Here is a 22,119-nt window from a genome sequence, read left to right as displayed (position 1 = left end):
TCGTGAGGGGGGAGAAAGGGGATAAAAAGAGGTTCAAAAAGGAAGAAAGAAAAAAAAAAAAGAAAAAAGAAAAAAAAAAAAAGAAAAGAAAAGAATTAAAAACAAAAAAAGGAAAACACCTTTCAGAAAGTGGTTGTTTTTCTGTTTCCAGAATTGCTGTTCTTCTTCTCTTCGATCTGCCGATGGATTTTCAGGTGTTTGCAATCTTTAGATAAGCTATCTAGCTGATCTCCGGCTAGCTGAAGCAGTCTCAGCGTGCTGCTTCTCCGCCATCTTGACTCCTCCCCGATTTTTTTTTTTTTATAGCAAAGCAAGGTTTCTATAGTGATAGTAACATTTGATAAATATTTGTTGAGTGAATGAATTTTGAAAATGATTTATTTGTATCATAAAATGTTTGACTAGAATGACACGGACTAACTACATTATCTAGGTATCAGTCAGAATATATAGGAATATATATTTTACATCTAGGTAATAACATAACAATCTCATATGGAATTTTTCATTTTGAAATTATCATTTTTCCTTCTCTGCTATTAGAAAAATTGCAAAAAAAAGGGTTTTCTTAGCTCAAGTTGCTGATTTAAACAAATTGATGCAAACAAATGCAAATTGAATTTGTATTCAAGAAACTAATTTTTTCCAGGGAAAATTATATTTCAATTAAAATCTGAGGGTACCTGGGTGGCTCAGTTGGTCAAGCATTTGACTCTTGATTTTGGTTCAGTTCATGATCTCAAGGTTGTGAGATCAAGCTCTCGTTGCATTCTGTACTGGGCATGGAGCCTGCTGAAGGTTCTCTCCCTCTGCCCTCTGGCCCTCCCCCACCTACCCTCTCTAGAAAAAACAAATTAAAAAAGTAAATTAAAATCTGCACTGCACACTGCACAACCCTTGGCTAATCTCTGTTTACAATGACTTGATCTCTATATTGTATACATACTTTTCTAATGTTGAAATTCAGAATTTGCCTTTTAAAATAAAAGTATATTCATAAGTACCATCTAGGCTGGAAAACAATTTCATTCTTGAAAGCCCAAACTATCGGAAATGTTTCCAGTGAATGACAGAGGTAAACGTTTACATCTACTAGAACATTTCTCAGACACAAATAGTGGTCTTATTTAGTTCATTTACATCTAACATTATTAGTAAGTCTCTGTCCTAAGAAGAGAGCATATTTTGAAAAACACTTGGCATGATCCTGAAATACACAAAGAGTATTTGGTAGAACTCAACAATTTTTATTTTAAAATAAATATTTATAATAAACTATGTTTGTTAATTTAATACAGTGTATCCATTTTAAACTAAGAGCCAACAATATACCTAATGTTAAATTTAACTTGAAACATTGGCTTAACATTGCAGTTTTTTTTAACTGTAATAAAATTATGAAATTAAATAATTATTTTTTAATTTAACAAAAAACAGTAAAGTATGATCTAAATTAAAAAGTAAAAGCTCTACAGTATCCTGCCATCACAATCTGCCTATACCCACACATACAAATACATGTTAAACCCTGTCTACCAGACATCATGACTAATTGCAGCTAGGACTGGATTATATCTCTTCAGACTTTCCCTCCTGACCTTCTTTTTTTTCTTTCCTTCCTTTTCTTCTTTTTCTCATTCTTTATTTCTTTTCAAATTAACTTATATAAAGGTGTGTCTCTGTATTTAGGTTTATGCACACTTATGTAATACAGACATAACATAAAATTTACAGTATATATTTACACACTGATATATTTTTGTATAATTTTACACAAATTGTGTCATGCTGTGCTTCTTTTTCTATAGTTTTCTTATCCAACAATATGGTAAGGATAATGCCTTATATCAATATATGCAGTTATTTCTCATTCTTTTTTATATTCATTCCTTTATTTATTAAGGACATTCACTGAACATCTATGTGTTCTATTCAATTTTTCAAGTGCTGGGAATATGGCAGTAAGCAAAACTCAGAAATGAACACAGGCACTGGGAGATTTCTATTTTATAAACAGAAATAGAAAAAGCCTATTGGCACTTCTGGAGGAAAGAAAAGTGAGGGTGTAAACATGTAGATATGGGTTGGGGTGGAGGCAAGAACTCCAGGTGGAGAAACACAGAGCCAAATCCCTGAGAGAACACTTCTGTTGTGTGAGATGAAAGCCTGCTGACCAGAGTGGCTGAGGCTCAGCAGGTTAGGGGAGAATAGTGCTGGCCAAGATCAGAGAGATAGAGGAGAGGGATCATTTAAGGCTTCTGAGTCATGATAAAGGTTTTGGATGTTGGAAAGTCTGAATGAGATGGAAAATCACTGGAAGATTTGAGCAGAGTGGTGACTCTGATCTGGCTGCAGTTTGGAAAACAGACTCCAGGAATAAGAAAAATAAAATATGTCTCTTGGAAAAGGGCTTAGGTGAATTATTCTGAAATAATCATGAGTTACTTTAAAATAATTGTTTTCCGTATTATTAGTTTAACATATGCAACTTAAAATGCAGTGTACAAATTACCCAAAACAACTGGACTGAGGGGAGCATACTTTTCCATGATTTCTTTGCCCTAGAATATTTTAAAAATGTTTACCCTCTTTTATCAATCTTGAGTAAAGAGGTTTTTAGAAGCATGAATTTAGAATATCTGGAAGAATAATGAAACCGTTCATGAACACATATAAATATTCACTTTTTCTGACCAATTTGAAAAAGAAAAGCTTTCATAATCTAAAGGTCAATTGTACTATATTGGATAATGATAATCTAGGACAGAAATCAGCCAACTTCTTTTGCAAAGGGCTATTTAGAAATATATGGGGTTTTTCTGGTCATAGTGTCTCAGTGGCACTACCTGACTGCCATTATAGCGAGAAGGCAACTGCATATGACACATAAACACATGGGTGTTGCTATTATTTACAAAAGCATCAGTCAGTAGAATTTGGTCTGCAGGCCACAATCTGCCAGTCCCTGACCTACCAGATGAATACGATGTGAACCAAGGATTCTTTTCTGTAAAGCCGCATGGCCATATTTAACACACGTGTGGTGTATAATTGCAGGGGCTCTAGAGCCTAATACCTACTACATAGAGTTGCTATAAATATTAAATACTGAATGAATTTAAAGCATTTGAGGGGCGTCTTAGTGGTTAAATCAGTTGGGTGTCAGACTCTTGATTTCAGATCAGGTCATGATCTCAGGGTCATGAGATTGAGCCCTGAGTCTGGCTCCAAACTTGGGGAGTCTGCTTGAAGATTCTCTCCCTCTGCCTCTCCCCACCTCTAATATAAATAAAAAAATAAAAAAAATAAAGCATTTGAAAAATGTCTGGCACACCACGCATGCTCAATAAACATTGACTCTTATTGGTATTCTCTTTTATATACATAGGCTTATGATAAAAACATGCAATAAAATTCATTGCTAATACCATGCAAACATATTCAGCATACATTTCAGAATCAATCATATAAGTAAATCTGTGCATCAAGTACGAACTAGAGAAAGATCTTCAGCTACAGAACTAGAAATTTTGAATAGAAGTCTAAAGGTGATTTTAAAAACATTTATTTATTATATTATTATTATTATTATATATTATATATAATATTATATATTATTTATTTATTTTATTTATTTATTAAGAAAAAATAATCAAAACAGCATTTGGTTACATACAACCTATATTACTAGTTTCCTGTTTCACGTATAGATGAGACAAATGCACCAAGGACCCTATATTTACATATGTCCAAATCAATTCCCTAGAGACAGGAGGGATCACAGCCCAGCTGACAACTTGATTTCAGGCTTCTGGTCTCCAGATTGTGAGAAAATAAATGCTTGTGGTCATTTGTTATGGCAAACAAATAAGGTTCCAAATTACCTTAAAAACAGAGTATATTAATCCATAATTATCATTTAGTTCATATTTTAATATTTTTTTTGCTTTTATTTTAGGTTTTCTCTAACCTATAATATAGCTATTGCACTCTTAGGAAGGACAAATTGGGATTTCAGAAAAAAAATTTAAATATGATCAGCGAAAAATATAAGAATTTCAGAAGCTCAGATCCTGTAAGTTAAGGGTTTTAAAATACATAGTAAAATACAGTGAATTACACATAAACAATTTTAGACAAAGAGCCAAAGTTTATATAAAACTAGAAAAAATTAATTTAAGAGAATGAATACAGGTGAATCTTTTTGTTTCCTAAAATATAAAGCAAACCTCTCTATAAATCAGAATTTTAAGAGACACATTCTGGTAGTTTATATGTATATAGATTTTTAACATAAAGATGATTTAGTCATTTAGTCTATGTTATTTGCAAATTTGCAACAAGTTATTTAGTACTGTATTTACTTTTAGTGGTATTAAACTAATTCAATGAGAGCACACTTGTTAAATACTATTTATTTTATGTCATTCATATTTTTAAGGTTAATATATTCTTATTTTTTAAATTTTTTATTTATTTAATTTAATTTAATTTAATTTAATTTTAATTTTTTTAGAGAGAAAGAGAATGCAAGCATGGAGGGGAGGGGCAGAGGGAGAAAGAAAATCTTAAGCGGATTCCACACCAAGCACGTGGGGCTCGATCTCAAGACCCTGGAATCATGACGTTAGCTGAAATCAAGAGTGGGAGGCTTAAAGGACAGAGCCAAGTCACCCAAATGCCCTCAACTAGTATATTTTAAAATGCACCACTGAGTTTCATTTAGTATAAGAAGAGGATGTTTTTCTGTCAGAGTAAGTTTTTCTTTTCTTTTCTTTTCTTTTTAGGCTCTCAAATTTTTCACAGCAGAGTATTAATGTTAGCATCTGTGTTCTAAAGAATAAGAATTTATCTTCAGTCCATAACACAAAATATCTATCAGGATATAAGACATTCATATAGTGTGACAATAAATTAATTTATTTTCTGTACCTGCCAAAATTGTAATTTAGATCATTATTATTTGAAACAGTCTGGATGGGTTGCTAATTATCTATTCCTTCAGATCTCTGGTTCTCAAGTGCTAATGTGTTTAAAAATCATCTGTGGGACTTTTAATATTCAAATTCTTTACTCTCTGATTTAATAAATGTTGAGGAGGAGGATAACATTGATGGTCTCTCTCATTTTTTAAATTCCCGCTTACCCCACAGGAAGGGAAATTTGTTCCTTCTCTCATGTTCGTCCTCATGCTCTTGCTTCTCTCTTCATCTGTGGGTAGCGATCTGCCACAAGCTGCTCTAGCTTCCCTAGCTGAAATGTGTCTGAGACACTCATTGTAAGAGGTTTAATCTACTGACGGGTGGCATCATCACCTCATAGTTAAGAGCCAGGTTCTGTTACCTGACAGAGCTGAGATTCTGCTGGTCCTGGCTTCAAAATCAATTCTCAAGAGATAAGTGATGGTAGGAAAGGAAAGGCTATTTCAGTCAGGAAGCTGGAAACCTGGAAGATAATGGTCTAATGTCCCAAAGACCATTTTCCCCATCCAGGTGAAGCAACAAGATTTTAAAAGGGGAGGATGCTCATAATCTCATAATCAGCCTCATAAAGGGGAATGACATGGGAAATGGTTGGGGAGGAGAGAAATGGGGGCTACATTTAGGAGAAGCTGGTGCCCAGGCTCTTAGTCAGATGTTGACTGACTCTAAATAGACATGCTGTCATCTGGGGCAGCTGTTTTTGAATGTAGTAGGGACCTTACCTTCTGGGAAGTCGGGTCCTTCATGCCTAAAGGCCAGCAGTCTGCAAATCTCAAGGAAAGTAGGTTAGCTCTACCACAGATCAAAGGATTTAGGTCAGCAAGCAAGGAGTGCATAAGTTTGAGGCAAGTTAAACCTTAAGACCGGTTTTTGTGCTATTACTTTTTACCCTTACTTTTTTATCTATTAGGATCATGTTTCAGAGGATCTTCTTCCTTTCTTTCTTTCTTTTTTTTTTTTTTTTTTTTTGGTCTTCAGAATGTAATATCACTGTGGATACCATTTTTCAGAAATATACCCAACCACATGTGTTAGGTTTATGTACTAGATTCAGCTATGCAAGGCTGGGAGTGAGGTGGTTTCTGTGAGAGGCTTGTTTCATTGTTCATTTGTCTATATTAGAGATTTATTTTCCGTATGGATTCCTTCTCAAGACTGGCAGAAATGAAATGTAGAATTTGGGACTTAAAACTCAACAATTTATCTTAAACATTCTTAAAAGCTATACATTATTACTGAAAGAAATATCTGATTGAAGAGCATCACTTGATGGTCAAACATTAAGAAGATACCACTATTTTAGTTAATATCCTGTTGTGTGTATATGTGTAAGAGTCTTATAAACTATAATAAAAATTACTCATGAATTTTTAGGAAAGTTTATATACCCAGGAGACCCATATACTGATGTTGATTAAAACTTCTATTTTATAGGCCAGATGAGCTGAAATTTCTGCTTTGTTTTCTAGAAAACAAAGTTAAATATTTTGTATTTGCATAACAAACACCTACCAGTCACACATAGACATTTCTCCACTCTTTCTAAATGTTTCTTGAAATTTCTTTCACAGTGTCACTATCAGCAAGCGACTCTGTGCTGCAAAGACTGCCACAAAACATCGAATAGCCTCATTAGTTGATGCCACTGTAAATTCTAGGATTTCAATCTCAGCAGGAAACTGAACTCACCTTGTAATCTTTCTGGTAGCACTCTCATTTATTTATCAATTGTTTTGAATTCTTTTTCCATTTTTAGCAAATTACCCAGGTTCTTAGCAGACAAGCTCAATTTCTATATCTCAGGTAATTATACAGGATCTCCTAAATTCATATATATATATATATGGAATATATATATATATATATATATATATATATACACACATTTATATATATCTTTTTATTAAGATTTTATTTGTTTATTTGACAGACAAAGATTACAAGTAGGCAGAGAGAGAGAGAGGAGGAAGCCGGCTCCCTGCTGAGCAAAGAGTCCGATGCAGGGCTCGATCCCAGGACCCTGGGATCATGTCCTGAGCTGAACGCAGAGGCTTAACCCACTGAGCCACCCAGGCGCCCCCATTTATATATATCTTTACATATATAATATATATTTATATATAATCTATATAAGCTTTATATATATACATATGTATCATTATATATTAAATAAATATATTATATTTATATATTATTTTAAATGTGTATGTGTGTATATCTGTATCCAAGACAGTTCTTACTCTCTCATTTTTTTGTAACAAAAGAAAAGGCTTTTTTCTTGTGTTTGAACTTAGTCTCTGCACCTTCTTTGTCAAGATCATATGCCCTCCACACAGATGTTGCTCCATCTGTTATGTCTTTACCCTTGATCTTCATTCTCTCTAGCTCCTTTCCAGCAGCAATTCAGTTTAACTCTTTAAAAATTTTAAAAAGGGGCTCCTGGGTGGCTCAGTGGGTTTAGCCGCTGCCTTCGGCTCAGGTCATGATCTCAGGGTCCTGGGATCAAGTCCCGCATTGGGCTCTCTGCTCATCAGGGAGCCTGCTTCCCTTCCTCTCTCTCTCTGCCTGCCTCTCTGCCTACTTGTGATCTCTCTCTGTCAAATAAATAAATAAATAAATAAATCTTTAAAAGTTTTAAAAAGATTTTATTTATTTATTTGACAGACAGAGATCACAAGTAGGCAGAGAGGCAGGCAGAGAGAGAGAGGAGGAAGCAGGCTCCCCATGGAGCAGAGAGCCCTAACTTTTTAAAAGTTTTGCTATTCATTAACCACAATATACTTTTTACTATAAGATAACAGTAGATGTTCACAACCCAGAGAAAACAACCCAGAAAATAATTAACTCTGTTTCCCAAACTAAAATGCTAGAAAACAATTACTAGCATTTTAGTTTGGGAATCAGAGTTAATTCAATTCAAAGAGCCAGAGAGCTAAAATCTAGAGATCCAAAAAACAACAAGGGTGACTACTAGTGGCATTGACAGAAGTAGCATTTAAATAATAACTAAGTCAAGAAGGAAAAAAAAAAGGAAAGGAATTCTGGAAGAATTTCATGTATCAACTTGTAGGGCAAGACAAAATATAAGCATATGAAAACAACACATGGAAACCCTATCACTCTAAGGTCAGGAATAAGTAATTGGAAATGGTAAGACAAAAACTAGGTCAGAATTTTGTCTGAGTTCCTTTCTTTTTCTCATCAATATAAACTCAAAGCCTGGATCAGAAGCTGACATATAATATGTTTAGTATATGTTGTTTAATTGAGCTACCCCTGAAGATAAGCAATTACCAAACTGCTGGTCAAGAGTGAGGGGAATCTGGAATGAGTGGTAGGGGAAGGGTGTGATTACAACTGGGGATAACTGTATCCTGTCTGTATCCTGTCTCACTAACTCTCTCCCTGAAGCTAGAAATCTTAGGGCTTGAGTAAATTTATGTAAAAGTTACCTTTTTTTTTTTTTTTTTTTTTTTAAAGATTTACTTATTTGAGAGAGAGAGCAAGCATACAGGAGCAGGAGGAGCAGAGGCAGAGGGAGAGAGAATCTCAAGCAGACTCCTCACTGAAAATGGAGCCTGATGGAGGGCTGGATCCCAGGACCCTGAGATCATGACCTGAGCTAAAACCAAGAGTTGGATGTTCAACTGACTGAGCCACTCCAATGTCCCATCATTATCTACTTTTTTTTAAAATCTGAAAGAGTAAGAAAGTATCCATGATTCTAAGAATTCAGCACACACACACACACACACACACACAGCACAAATGAATGTAACATACCCAATTAAAATGGAGAGGGTTACCTGGGTGGCTCAGTGGGTTAAAGCCTCTGCCCTCAGCTCAGGTCGCGATCCCAGGGTCCTGGGATTGAACCCCACATCAGGCTCTCTGCTCAGCGGGGAGCCTGCTTCCTCCTCTCTCTCTCTGACTGCTTGTGATCTGTCAGTCAAATAAATAAATAAAATCTTTAAAAAAATAAAAACAATAAAAAGGAGAAAGTCTACATCTTTAAAAAAGTTTTGTTTTGTTTTGTTTTTGGATTTCATTTCTTTGAATGAGTAGGCTAAAGAACAAATCTTTAAAATTTCAATTCTATTTTACCCTCTTACACTATGGGTGGGAATGCAAAGTGGCACAGTTACTTTGGAAAACAGTATGGATGTTCCTCAAAAAGTTATAAATAGAGTTACTCTATGACCCAATAATTGCACTATTGGTATTTATCCAAAGAATATAAAAATACTGATTTGAGGAACACAGTCATACCAATGTTTATAGCAGCATTATCTACAATAGCCAAATTTGGAAACACTCCAAACATCCTTTGACTGGTGAATGGATAAAGAAGATGTGGGGGGGGGGTGTGTGTACTACCACCCATCAAAAAGAATGGAATCTTGCCATTTACAACAACATGAATGAAGCTAGAGTGTGTTATGCTAAGCAGACTAAGTGAGTCAAAGACAAATGCCATATGATTTCACTCATATGTGAAATTTAAGAAACAAAACATGAGCATAGCAGAAGGGAAAGAAAAATAAAATAAGACAAAAACAGAGAGAGGGGCAAACCATAAGAGAACAAACTGAGGGTTGCAGGAGGGGAGGTAGGTTGGAGGATAGGGTAATTGGGTCATGGGCATTAGGAGGGCACTTGTGATGAGCACTGGGTATTTTATGTAAGTGATGAATCACTAAATTCTACTCCTGAAACCAATAATACACTGTATGTTAGCTAACTAGAATTTAAATAGAATCTTAGAAGATAAAAAAAAAAAAAAACCTAAAAATAAAATGCAGGATTGCTCAGTTTCTTAAGTATCTGACTCTTGATTTCAGCTTAGGTCATGATCTCAATATCCTGGGATTGAGCCCCATGTTGTGTTCCATGCTCAGTGGGGAGTCAGCTTAAGCATCTCCTTTCCTTTTTTTCAAGTCCTCCTCCTTCTTTCTAAAATAAATAATAAATGAATCTTTAAGAAGTAAGAATATTAATTCCATTATTAAGCATGGAGTTGTCATATTTTTCAATGGTCAAGACAATAATATATAGATAATCAGGATATTTTAAAATACATAGATGATCAGGATATTATTCTAAATTTTGAATATTCCAAGAACTTGGAAAGACAGATTTAGAGAGAATTTTTTTTCAGAACTTTTATAGAACTTAAAAAACAATTGCTACTGACATAAATGGTAATGGCACAAAAGTAGACACAGAGATCAATAGAATAGAATACATAGCCCAGAAATAAACTCACAGTTATAAGGTCAAATAATCTATGACAAAAGAGTCAAAAATATACAATAGGCATAAAACAGTCTCTCCAACAAATAGTGTCGGGAAAACTAGACAACTATATGCAAAAGAATGAAACTCAACCACTTTCTTACACCATACACAGAAATAAACTGAAAATAAATTAAGACTTAAATGCAAGGCATGAAACTGTAAAAGTCTGAGAAGAAAATATAGACAGTAATTTCTTTATTATCAGCTATCGAAACATTTTTATAGATAGGTCTACTCAGTCAAGGAAAACAAAAGTAAGATTAAGCTATTGAACTACACCAAAATAAAAAGCTTTTGCATAATGAAGGAAACCATCAATGAAACAAAAAAGCAAACTATTAAATGGGAGGAGACATTTGCAAATGATATCTCTGATAAGACATTAATATCCAAAATATATGAAGAACTTCTACAACTCAACACCAAAACACTACATATAATCCAATTAAAAATGTTCAGAGGAAAAAAAATGCTCAGAGGACTTGAATAGACATTTTTACAAAGAAGACATACAGATGGCCAGAAAGAAGCTCAACATTACTAATCATTAGTTAAATGCACATTAAAGTCACAATGAGATAACACTTTATACCTGTCAGAATGGTTAAAATCAAAAACACAAAAAACTAACAAGAGTCATTAAAGACATGGAGAAAAAGGAAACCTCGTGCACTTTTGGTGGGAAGACAAATTGTACAGCCACCATGGGAAACAGTATGGAGTTTCCTCAAAAAAATTGAAAATAGAATTACCATATGATCCAGTAATTCTGCTAGAGGGCAGTTGAAAGCAGCAATTCATAAAAATGTATGAATATTAGTCAGCCATAAAAAATGAAAAGTTGCCACTTGCAACAGCATGTATAGAATTAAAGAGTATAGTGCTAAGCAAAATAAAACAGAAAAAGATAAATACCATATGATTTCACGTATATGTGGAATTTAAAAAACAAACTAGCAAATTAAAGAAAAAATAAACAACAACAACAACAACAACAAAACAGATTCAAATACAGAGAACAAAGTAGTGGTTGCCAGAAGGGAGGTGGGTAGGAAGATGAGTGAAATAGATTTAAAGAAGATTGTTACTAATTACTGTTTTGCCATTGCAGATATTTTCTCAAATAGATAAAATGAGATAAAGTTAAAAAGTCCTACTTCTTTATAATTATTATATATGGAGAGATCAAGATTTATCAAATATGTCAATGAGTGTGATCTAACCGGTTACTTACCTTACTACAATAATGTGTTAGATAATTCTTGGTTTCCTCTAAGTTTCCATGTATTGCTTCCTTGCTTTTTATTTGAAATATAAACAGCAAGAAAGAAAATGAAAGGAAGAGCTTTGGTTTAGTCATCATAGCTGAAGAAATGAGGGTACAGAATAACACAAATAGAAGTAAGAAGCAATAAGGGAAACTGGCTCAAGTAGACGTTTTTTCATGTTAACATTCTTTTCCCACCTCTGTGTATTACATTTACTAAGAGAATAAGAGAAATGGTGATTTCTTATCATCCATGATTTTAAAACTCTAGAAGCATTTTGTATGAGACCGCATACTTCAAGGGAGAAAGAAGGCAACAATAAAGCTATATTATTATCTGTTCTATTTTACATTTGTAAGAAACATGCCCTGGTGAGGATCACATTTAATTTTGTCTATAAATACTATGGAACAGAAAAAAATTGGTTGCATATTTCAAACTTTAAGTGACTTTTTCTAAAAGTATCTAAATGAATAAACAAGAAACTGGAAAGTGCTTCACTTTTTTTGAGAAGTATCCAAATTTTCATGTAAAGAATTAATACATAAAGAACTAATACATAGCCAGAAAGCTATTAGATATTTATAGGTCTACATAGATTGATATATTTTTGTTAAAATGTTGAATTGTCCTCAATATGATGGTAAATGCACTAGTTTCCTTGAGTTATTCAAATAGCTTGGTGTAATCATTTAGGAAAACAAATGCCACAGCAATCTGAAAAAAAATTAAATCACTAATAAATTTAAAATTTGGTAAGTGGAGTTAGTAAATATAGGTGCTAAAAGATTCTGAGCTACAATGCATGACAGTCATCTACTTTGGTATCGTTTTTTTTTTTTTTTCCCCATATGTAACATTCTTACTGTTTTCCAAAGTATATTCCTCATTTATTTCTATATAATTCAAAATTAGAATTTTCTATAATTCAGAATTATATAATTATAATTCTATAATACTTCCAAGAATTGACCAACCAGAAGAAAAGGGTATGTTATGAAAGTGATGACCAGTAATGACTAGGAGATTCATGTGTCAGACAGAGACCTTTCTAAGCAATCCTTGGGAAATGCTGGCATATCTCTGTTAGGTAAATGGTGGAGATCGGTGAGACACAGACCATATACCTATTTCACAACAGAAAGTGATCCAAATGTGGATTTGGTATTGATTAGTATGAGAAATCCTGCTCCTTAAACTGCCATAAATATGTATTTGCTTTCTTATGCATTGGTGAATATAAAACTGTCAATTTTGTTAAGCTGAAGTTTATTAAACCTAGAAACAGATCTTCAATAAATTTGTTACATATATAAAATACACACACACACACACACACATTATCCATAGTGTGTGTATGTGTGTGTGTGTGTGTGTGTGTGTGTGTATCACACATAGAGAATTAATGGTTAAAGAACAAGATTTGAAAGATGACTTAAACCCCACTTTGTCAGAAATACATTCTCCTGAAAATTCTTTTACTTTCTCAAACAAAACTGATGGGAAGACTGACAGAAACAAAATGGAAGATTTACCCAGATCTGATCTGAAACGTGTATTATTTTGCATTCTAAATTTTGCTAAGCTGTGCTTTGTGATTATGGTCCTGAGTGAAATTCCTTTCTGTTGTTTTGACTACAAGGCAATGCAGCTGCCTCATTGTCCAATAAAATTGCACATATATTAACTGCTTTTCAGTTAACAATGTGTGAATACTGCCTGAACAGTATGGGCTGCATTCTGTATATAAAATACATGGTTCTGATTAAAGAACGCTTCCTGTATTATATGAAAAACTATTTGAGATTATGTAGGTACTATTTCTCTCAGATATTTATAAAAATTGAACTAACTTAGAGTAAGTTTTCTTGATGTATTTATAGTGTTCCTGTTTTAGACTGAACTTATTTAAAAAATCAAAATTTAGTGCAATGGAAATAGAAATTCCCCTCCAGGCTTACATCCTACAGACAATAGGTGCTGTCATTCACTATTCAAACTATGAGCCCAATGATTCTCATGTTAATAGGGTTAGATGTATCATTCATTAATCAATTCATCTGAGCTTGACCATTGTAAGAATTTAGAAAAATAGATTTTAAAAAATTAGTCCAAACACTTGAGAAACAATAAATGATTTTCTCCAGAGACAGATGTTCTGAGCAGCCCCTTAGTGATTGTTCACCTCAGACATGTTAACATCTTTAAGCTTTCTCCTCATTAACAAAATAGAGTTTAGAGGAATAAAAGAGCCCACATAAATGTCTTAGTATATTTTCTGGTGTATAATGAAGCATATTGTATTTAATGGTAATAATTTTTTAAATGATTATTTATTGTCTTTCAAACAATATCCATTTTTTTTTCTACTAGATAGATCCTGAAAGGTTTGCATATTTTATTTCTCACTATGCCTCTATTAGATAGAATCATCATAGTTATTTTTACCTCTCATTATATACATCATTTCTTCTTAAACTTATTAATTGAAAGGTATTTAAGTGAACTCCTACTATGTACAAGATTACACCAGGCACTGGGTAAGATGACTGTTACATAATCTTCATTGTCAGTCTATTGACAAACATAGGCCCAAATAACAGTTAAAAGATGCATTTATTTAACAATGGAGGCCTGCATAAATGCTTCCCTTCTCGGCTGTCCATTCTTATTTTCTTATTTACTCATCCTTTAAGTTGAATTTGAGTATCATTCTGTGTTTAATATTGTAAAATGTAGCTTATAAGTATAACTAAGATGTACACCTCAAGAATTTAAATAAAAGATTTAAAGACTGTTCTGGGTGGAAAAAAAAAAAGGCTACAGGAAAAAAGTAGAATGAGATCAGAAATTTATTGAGTGATCTTATAACATTAATCTAATTTAGAGAACAATACCTATTCCAATGAGATAATATTTACTGAGAAATAAATGTTTTTTCTTTTTGTAATCAACCTCACAATTGTCCTTCATATAGAAGCAGTAAAGACAAAATAAAATGTAAGATATAACAGGCTGAAAATTATAAATTATTTGAAAAATAAATCTAAGTTTTGTAGGACATCTTTGTAGACCAGATGTCGTATTACTGAGAGAAATTTAAAAAGATAGAATCAAGTGGAGGGATATGGAGTGGTTGTGATAACCAAGGGGTCAGTGCAGGTAGCCAAGGGAAGTCTACTGATAAAGTACTGAAGTATGCCAAGGTTTAGAGACCATGGAAGAAAAGACAAAACATCAAATGAGACCAAGAAGAAGTCAAAGAAGTAGGAACAGCAGTTTTAAAGCAACCGGCTTTTAAAGTCTGTTGTTATACATCATCAAACAGACATTAAAGGTATTTGCACCAATTTATATTCTTGTAAGTAAAGCAAAAGAGCTGTTTGAGCAGCTTCACTGATACCATGTCGGAGTTACTACTTAATTTTTCCATCTATTGCATGTGTGATAATTATTGTTTGAACTTACGTTTTTGGTGAATTGGAATTTCTCCTATACCAAGTGGGAAGTCCTCTAGTTTTCACAAATGAGCAATAATAGAATAACAAGTTATTTCATAATTTTTTAAAAAACTGAGCATATTAAATTTTTTAAAAAACTGAGAATATTAAATCACTAAGCATAAAGCAGTCATATACATTTTTCTTATTCATTGATGTAATAAAGCATTTTAATTAACTGCTGATATGAACCAATATTAATATTTCTGGAAGCCACTATATTGATGTGGTAATAATTTATTGACTATAATAATTAGCACTTGTTAATATTATATTTACTATATATGCAAATATATTGACAACTGAAACTATTGAGTAATATGAATTTGTGACATAATTGTCAGGTGTTAGTATAAGGGTTATACCATAGTTGTTAAGAAAATTAAAGAACTTCCCTTTTGTTCCAACCTTTTGAGTTGTTAAAATCTATGGAAGATAATGGAACACCTCAAAGTTTTTCTTTGATCAATAAAACATTTTAGACCTTATGCCTTTTATAAAAATCCTTACAATATTTTTCTTGGTTCTTAGTTGCCTTATTCTTTTTTTAATTACAAATAAATCTCATATAATGCCTTTCTTCCTATCTTTAAACCTATTTTATTATTCTAATGTTTATATTCTTATTTTGAAATTTTATCTTTAGTTCTTTTTATATTTTAATTTCTTCCTATATATTGTTTCCTATGAAAAGAAAGCTTAGACCAAATTCATGTATTTAATACATCCCCATCTCAATTTAAAAAATCATTTTTAAAAAGTCTATAATTGACATGGAGATTTCTTTTTTCTCCAAGAGTTATTTAATATATTTTCTCAAAAGGCTAGTTCTTTAGGTATATATTTGTTATTAATTTCTAGTTTTACTGAAGTTTTGGGCAGTATATTATGAATTTATTTTGTTAATCTTTCTAATTTCATTCTACTTTGTATTATTATATTTATTTTTGAACATTAATCAACTGAACTTTGAAGGGGATATGGTAAAAAGCATGATGCCACTTTTTGTAATTTCTGTTTTTCCTGGTATTTTAAGAGCTTTTGCATTATATCTTCTAATGCAATGTTATCTGGAGCACAGATATTGTTGATAATTTTATTTTAATTGAGAGATCCTTTGGTTCATTATTTTTAACCTTAATGTGTTTCTCTGCTATATGTACACTGGCTCAATTTTGTTATTATTGTTTGCATTTGTTTAGACAGACTTGGCTATGCTGTAATAAAAATAAATAAATAGTTTAAACTGTCCCATGTTCTCAGTTCTCTCAGCAAAGGTTTGCTTTTCCTTTATACTTCTTGTCCAACATGCTCAACTGTGTCTTTGTCGCAATTTGCTGCCACAATCTAAGCCCCAGAATTATGCTAATGGAGTGGCCTCTTTCTGGAATATCACCAGTTATCAAGTCAGAAAGTTTTCATAACTAATATTAGAAATGTTTTAATTGTTGGTACACTTGGGTGGTTTGGTAGTTTAAATGTCCAACTCAGTTTCAGCTCAGGTCATGATCTCAGGGTTATGGAATTAAGCTTGGTGTGGGGTTCCGTGCTCAGCGGGAATGTGTTTAAAGATTCTTTCCCACTGCCCCTTACCCTGTGTGTATGCACATGTGTGTGCTCTCTTTCCCTCTCTGTCCAATAAATAAATTTTTTAAAAAAGAGAAATGCTTTAATGGTTAAGGTTTTGAAATGCAATGTAGTCACAAAAGAAAATAAGCAATTATCTACCAAAATGATTAGCTAAATAAACATTTATGTTTGTCTCAGGGTAATATGACATATTTGAATTAAAAGTTTGAAAGTGGGCACCTGGCTGGCTCAGTTGTTAAGCATCTGCCTTTGGCTTAGGTCATGATCCCAGGGTCTGGGATCTAGCCCCGCATTGGGCTCACTGCTCAGCAGGAAGCTGGCTTCTTCCTCTCCCACTCCCTCTACTTTTGTTTCCTCTATAGTTGTGTTTCTCCCTGTCAAATAAATAAATAAAATATATTTTTTTTAAGTTTGAAAGTGATGATTAAATTAACTAACATATGAAAGGCATGATTTTCAGTAAAATTCTTTGGAATGCTTATCACTTCTCAAAGTATCATTATTTCAGGAGCTGATGCTTTTAGTGACTTTTTTCTGATCATCTATTAAATTTTAATATTGGTTGCCCTTGACATTTTATATTTTATGATTGCAGAGGGGATAACAGAGGGGTTGAACTTTGGAGATTTGAATTGCAGAACATTCAGTAATTTCTTTTATTGACATAATTAGAAGACATCTGTGCATTTTTCAATGGAAGGTCCTCATTTTCTGTCATTTCTATACTCTGATGAAAGTGTGTGTGAAGGGGGAGATTCCATGTGAAATCATTAAAGACGTAGTATTTTCAGAGAACAGCGAAAGTGAGAGTATTTCACCTAGATCAAATCTCAGATTTCTTCTATGTAAATAATCAATAGTATTCTAATTAGGAAAACACTATCCTTATCCACAACATCAGTAACAATAACATTGAACGTTAATTAGTACTGTGTTAAGATCACAGTGGACTAAAGGAAGACATCTGTCAGCAAAGTCACAAATGTAGTTTGATAATACGGGATTCAACCTTAACAGGGTCTAAAATACATATTCAAAACAAACTTTATTTGTTAGTATTCCCCCCTTTTTATAATAGCTTCATAAATATTAAGCTTTTGAAAACAGTTTATGAAAAGGAATATTTTTGTGCTCCACAAATATGATCTTGCCTGGATATAAAATAATGAAATATAACTGCTACAGGGACACATAACATTGCAATGAAATCTAATATGTCCTGTTGTGTTAGTATTCCCAAATCTGTAACAAAAGTAGCTTGTATCTCAGTGAGGGATGGATATGCCAGTAAATGGGAAGCTTCTGCTAGGCATCCAACTAAACCCTGTGACACAATGTCTCGGTGAATGCATCATCAATCAGCTAGAAAATTCACAGGAAATATTGTTTTCTGTTCTCATTCTCCCTACCCTGAGTCGAATTGTTCTTTCTATGCTGGTTACTCACTAAAGGTCAGAGCATTGATTCAGGAAGCACTTGACAGCAGTGGATGCGATATGGTATAGTCAGTTATAGCAGGAGAATGAAAAAATGATCGTAGTTTCTAGTTACAAGTGCATGGCTTGCAAGTTGGATACTGGGAAGTTATGTTTTGTCTTACCAACACATTGTTTAATGTATTTGAATGGCAATACCTTCTGATTAGCCTTGATTGAGTATCAAATTATTCTGCATTTGACAGCAAGATACTCTAGCTCCATTGTGTTTGGCCCCTGAAAGGCATCACATTCACATTCACATCTCAGCAGCAGGGAAAAGTTTCCTGTCATTAAAATTTGTACTTTATATAGATTTGACCACTGTCAAGTAAATAAGAAAATTAAGTATGCTATTTCATAGTGAAATTTAAGTGGAAATTTGTTTTATACTCACATATATGGACTGTTTTATTTAATATTTAATACTATTCAGATCCTTCAAATCTTTATCTTTGCTTGGAGTTTCAGTGATGAGATTATAAAGACAGTGTGTGACTTTTGACAAAAAGAATAGAGCTAATTCTTATAATTGATATAAAATATTTGAGTAGCTCATTAAACAATGAATTTCCAAGCATATACTAAAGACATACACTACTTGACTGGGCACACTGAATATGGACATTAAAAGAGACTATAATTTTAAATTGTGCTTAGGGATTTCAAAGTGCAGGGGCACCTGGGTGGCTCAGTGGGTTAAAGCCTCTGCCTTCGGCTCAGGTCATGATCCCAGGGTCCTGGGATGGAGCCCTACATTGGGCTCTCTGCTCAGCAGGGAGCCTGCTTCCTTCTCTCTCTGCCTGCCTCTCTGCCTACTTGTGATCTCTCTCTGTCAAATAAATAAATAAAATCTTTAAAAAAAAAAAAAAAAGATTGTTTCTCCCTGCTTCTCTAAAATCAATCAATCAATTTTTTAAGAACTATTTTAAATTATTAGTAATACTTTAGTTTAGCCTTAATTTCATTTAACTGACTAATACAACATAGAGTTGGAGAGAAGTGTTTTCAGGTAAAAGAAAAAGGAAAGGAATGGAAGCTTTTGGAATTTTTAGAGACATGAAAATGTACAAAACAAGTTGATTCAGAAGAAGAAAAGGGTGAATATTGGCTTCATGGGAGATGATATTAGAGGTTGGGTGGAAAAAGGATATTAAATCGAATTTACTAAAAAGCAACAGACAGTATGGACGCAATTTAAGCCAGTGAGGAACATGATTAACTCTTCATTTTCAAAGAAATTATGCTGACAGTGTTGGGACAAATAAAGTAGGACCATCTTCACTCTCAGGGTAGTTTGATATTAAAATTTTAATTAGTTTTCATTGGCAGAAGATACCATAGACATTTGTATAGTGCAGTTAATGAAATGTTTTGGCCCTATGGAAAAGGCTAGAAAAAAGATCAGAAGCCTCTATCTATCTCTATTTTCCTTGCTCAATTATTTCCTCTAATTTGAGAATAGGCATTAAGTACCAAACTATAATTGTCTTTATCCTTGTAAGCCTAACAAATTAGCACTGGTTGATCTGACTTTCCTCGAAAAGCCAATGACAGTACAACCCAGGAAGCATTCTACTGTGGTTATAATGGCTGGAAAGAAAGCCAAGCATCCATTATGTGCTGTTTATTCCTCTCCTAAAGATTAATTTCATTGCCATTTTGCTATTATGTATATTGATTATGTGATTTGGGTCATTTAGTAGTTTAACTTTTGTGAAGACCACAGTTTACTTTTACCACCATGTGCTTTCATTTGTTCTCCTCAACTCAGCACTTTAAGTTTTGATGTGTAGGAAAATTTAGAAACAGGCTACTGTGGGCCATAGAAATGGATGGGAAGAATAAACACACATAGCCTAGTTGTAATTCATAATATTTATCCAAGCAAATATTAGGTTTGAAAATATTTTCTTCAAGAAAAATGAGAATGTTCAGCCAGACAGCGTGAAAGTCTACTCTAGTTCTAAGATTTGATTTAATTTGATTATTTCTTGTAAATTGATTTCTGACATATTTAGTATAAAGCAAATAAGACTTTCTCCTCAATAAATAAGATAATGTATTGAAATATTTAGATAACACATAATGTTTTCAATTATGAATATGAATTGAAGAGGAGCCTAAAAATGCAATCCATTGTAACTTAAAGAATGTAGTAGATACTCAAGAATGGTAAACACTAAAGGAAACCCATTTTAAATTAAAAAAAAATTTTTTTTAGCAATAACATTGATGTAAATTTATAACAAAATTATTTGTTTATAATGAATTTTTGATATATAATTGCTTTATTTATTCTTTAACCTAGCATTAGGGTAAGGGCCTAAGGGCATGATGGGCCTGATTTGTGGGCACTGAGATGGGATTCGGGGTGGGGGGCTGAGTTGAGGATGGGGGTCTGGCATGGAATCACACTCCAGGTTAGTGGCTACGGTATGGGTGCCCCTGAAGGTGGGGGTGGCCTCAGGGAGTATACAGGTTTCTCCCACTCTGCGGGTTTTGTGCAGCTCCAAACAGCATGGTTTCCTTCTGGTTGGCAGGTGGACTTCTGGTGTATGATTCTGGTGTACCTAGTGTGGAAGGCTTGGGGGCCAGGCCTCTGGGGATGGAAGCCTGAAAACCCAACATTGGGTTAGGATTAGGGCCTAGGAGCATGACACTCCCATTTTGCCAGCACTAAGGTGGGGTCCCCAGGTCGCTGAGTAGAGGGAGAGTTTGGCCACATGTGTGCCTGGCATTGACAGCACTTTCTTACAGGGTTTTGGGGCATGAAAACTTGGGACCACGGGCTAGGCCCAGGCTTCTCCCCTGAAGTCCCGCACTGCTGAAAGTGAGTTCTCTGTGGGTCTCCAACAACTCTCAGGAGCTTTCTGCCCAAATCAATATCGATTTGTGCAGAAATCTCCTGAGAATTGGCCAGCATTGTGCGGTTATTCATTCCACATGCACGGCACGTGTTTGGAGGGCTGTCTCGCTAGGTGCATGTTGCGACTATTAGGAATCATGCAATGAGGCCAAGTGGCTCCCCTGAGGACCCCCAATGAAACATGCTCCCCAGGGTCAGAGTTCAGGGAGGAGTCAGACTGAGCTTCAGGCCCCAGGTTTGTGGCCCTTGGGAGGTGCAGAAGGTGTGGGTGGCCTCAGGAAGGCATGTAGCTTTCTCCAGCTCTGAGGGTTTTGTGCAGCTCCAAATGGCACAGATTCCTCCTGGTTGGCAGGCAGAGTCCTGGGGTGTGGCTCTGGCATCCCCAGTGTGGAGGGCTTGAGGGCCGGGCCTCTGGGGACAGAAGCCTGAAAACCCAACATAAGGTAAGGGGTAAGGCCTACAAGCATTGCAGGCCTGATCTGCCAGAGCTAAGGCAGGCTCCCCCGGGGGCTGAGTAGGGGGATGGCTTGGTCTTGTTTGCACCTGGCATCGAGAGAGCTTTTTTGCAGGGTTCGGGCCACGACCACTCAGGACCATGGGCCAGTAGGCCCAGGATTCTCCCCTGAAGGCCTGAGCCATGGGAAACCAGTTTTCCAGGGTGTCCGGACAATTCTCATGAGGTTTCAGCCCAAATCAATATCAATTTGGGCAGAAATCTTGTGAGAATTGGCCAGCATTGTGCCGCAATTCAGGCCTTGCGCTCGCCAGGTATTTGGAGATATTTTTTGCTAGGTGTATGTTGCGACTCTCAGGGACATGGACTGAGGCCATGCGGCTCCCCTGAGGGTTTCTGCTAAGGTGAGATCCCTGGGGGCAGAGTTGACGTGGCATCAGGCTGAGAGTCAGTCTATGGGTTTCTGGCCCTTGGGGGCTGCTGAGGGTTTGGGGTGGCCTCAGGGTGGCATGCAGGTTTCCAGCTCTGAGAGTTTTGCACAGCTCCAGATGGCATGGTTTCCTTCTAAGTGGCAAGCAGAGTCCAGCAGTATGGCAGTCCCCATCTTTGAGGGTTTGGTGTCCAGGTCTCTGAGGATGGAAGGCTAAAAACCCAACCTAGGGTTAGGGTTAGGGCCTAGGGGC

This window comes from Mustela erminea, chromosome 2, assembly GCF_009829155.1.
Source record: "Mustela erminea isolate mMusErm1 chromosome 2, mMusErm1.Pri, whole genome shotgun sequence".
Classification (NCBI taxonomy): domain Eukaryota; kingdom Metazoa; phylum Chordata; class Mammalia; order Carnivora; family Mustelidae; genus Mustela; species Mustela erminea.
This window is presented reverse-complemented; position numbering follows the sequence as displayed.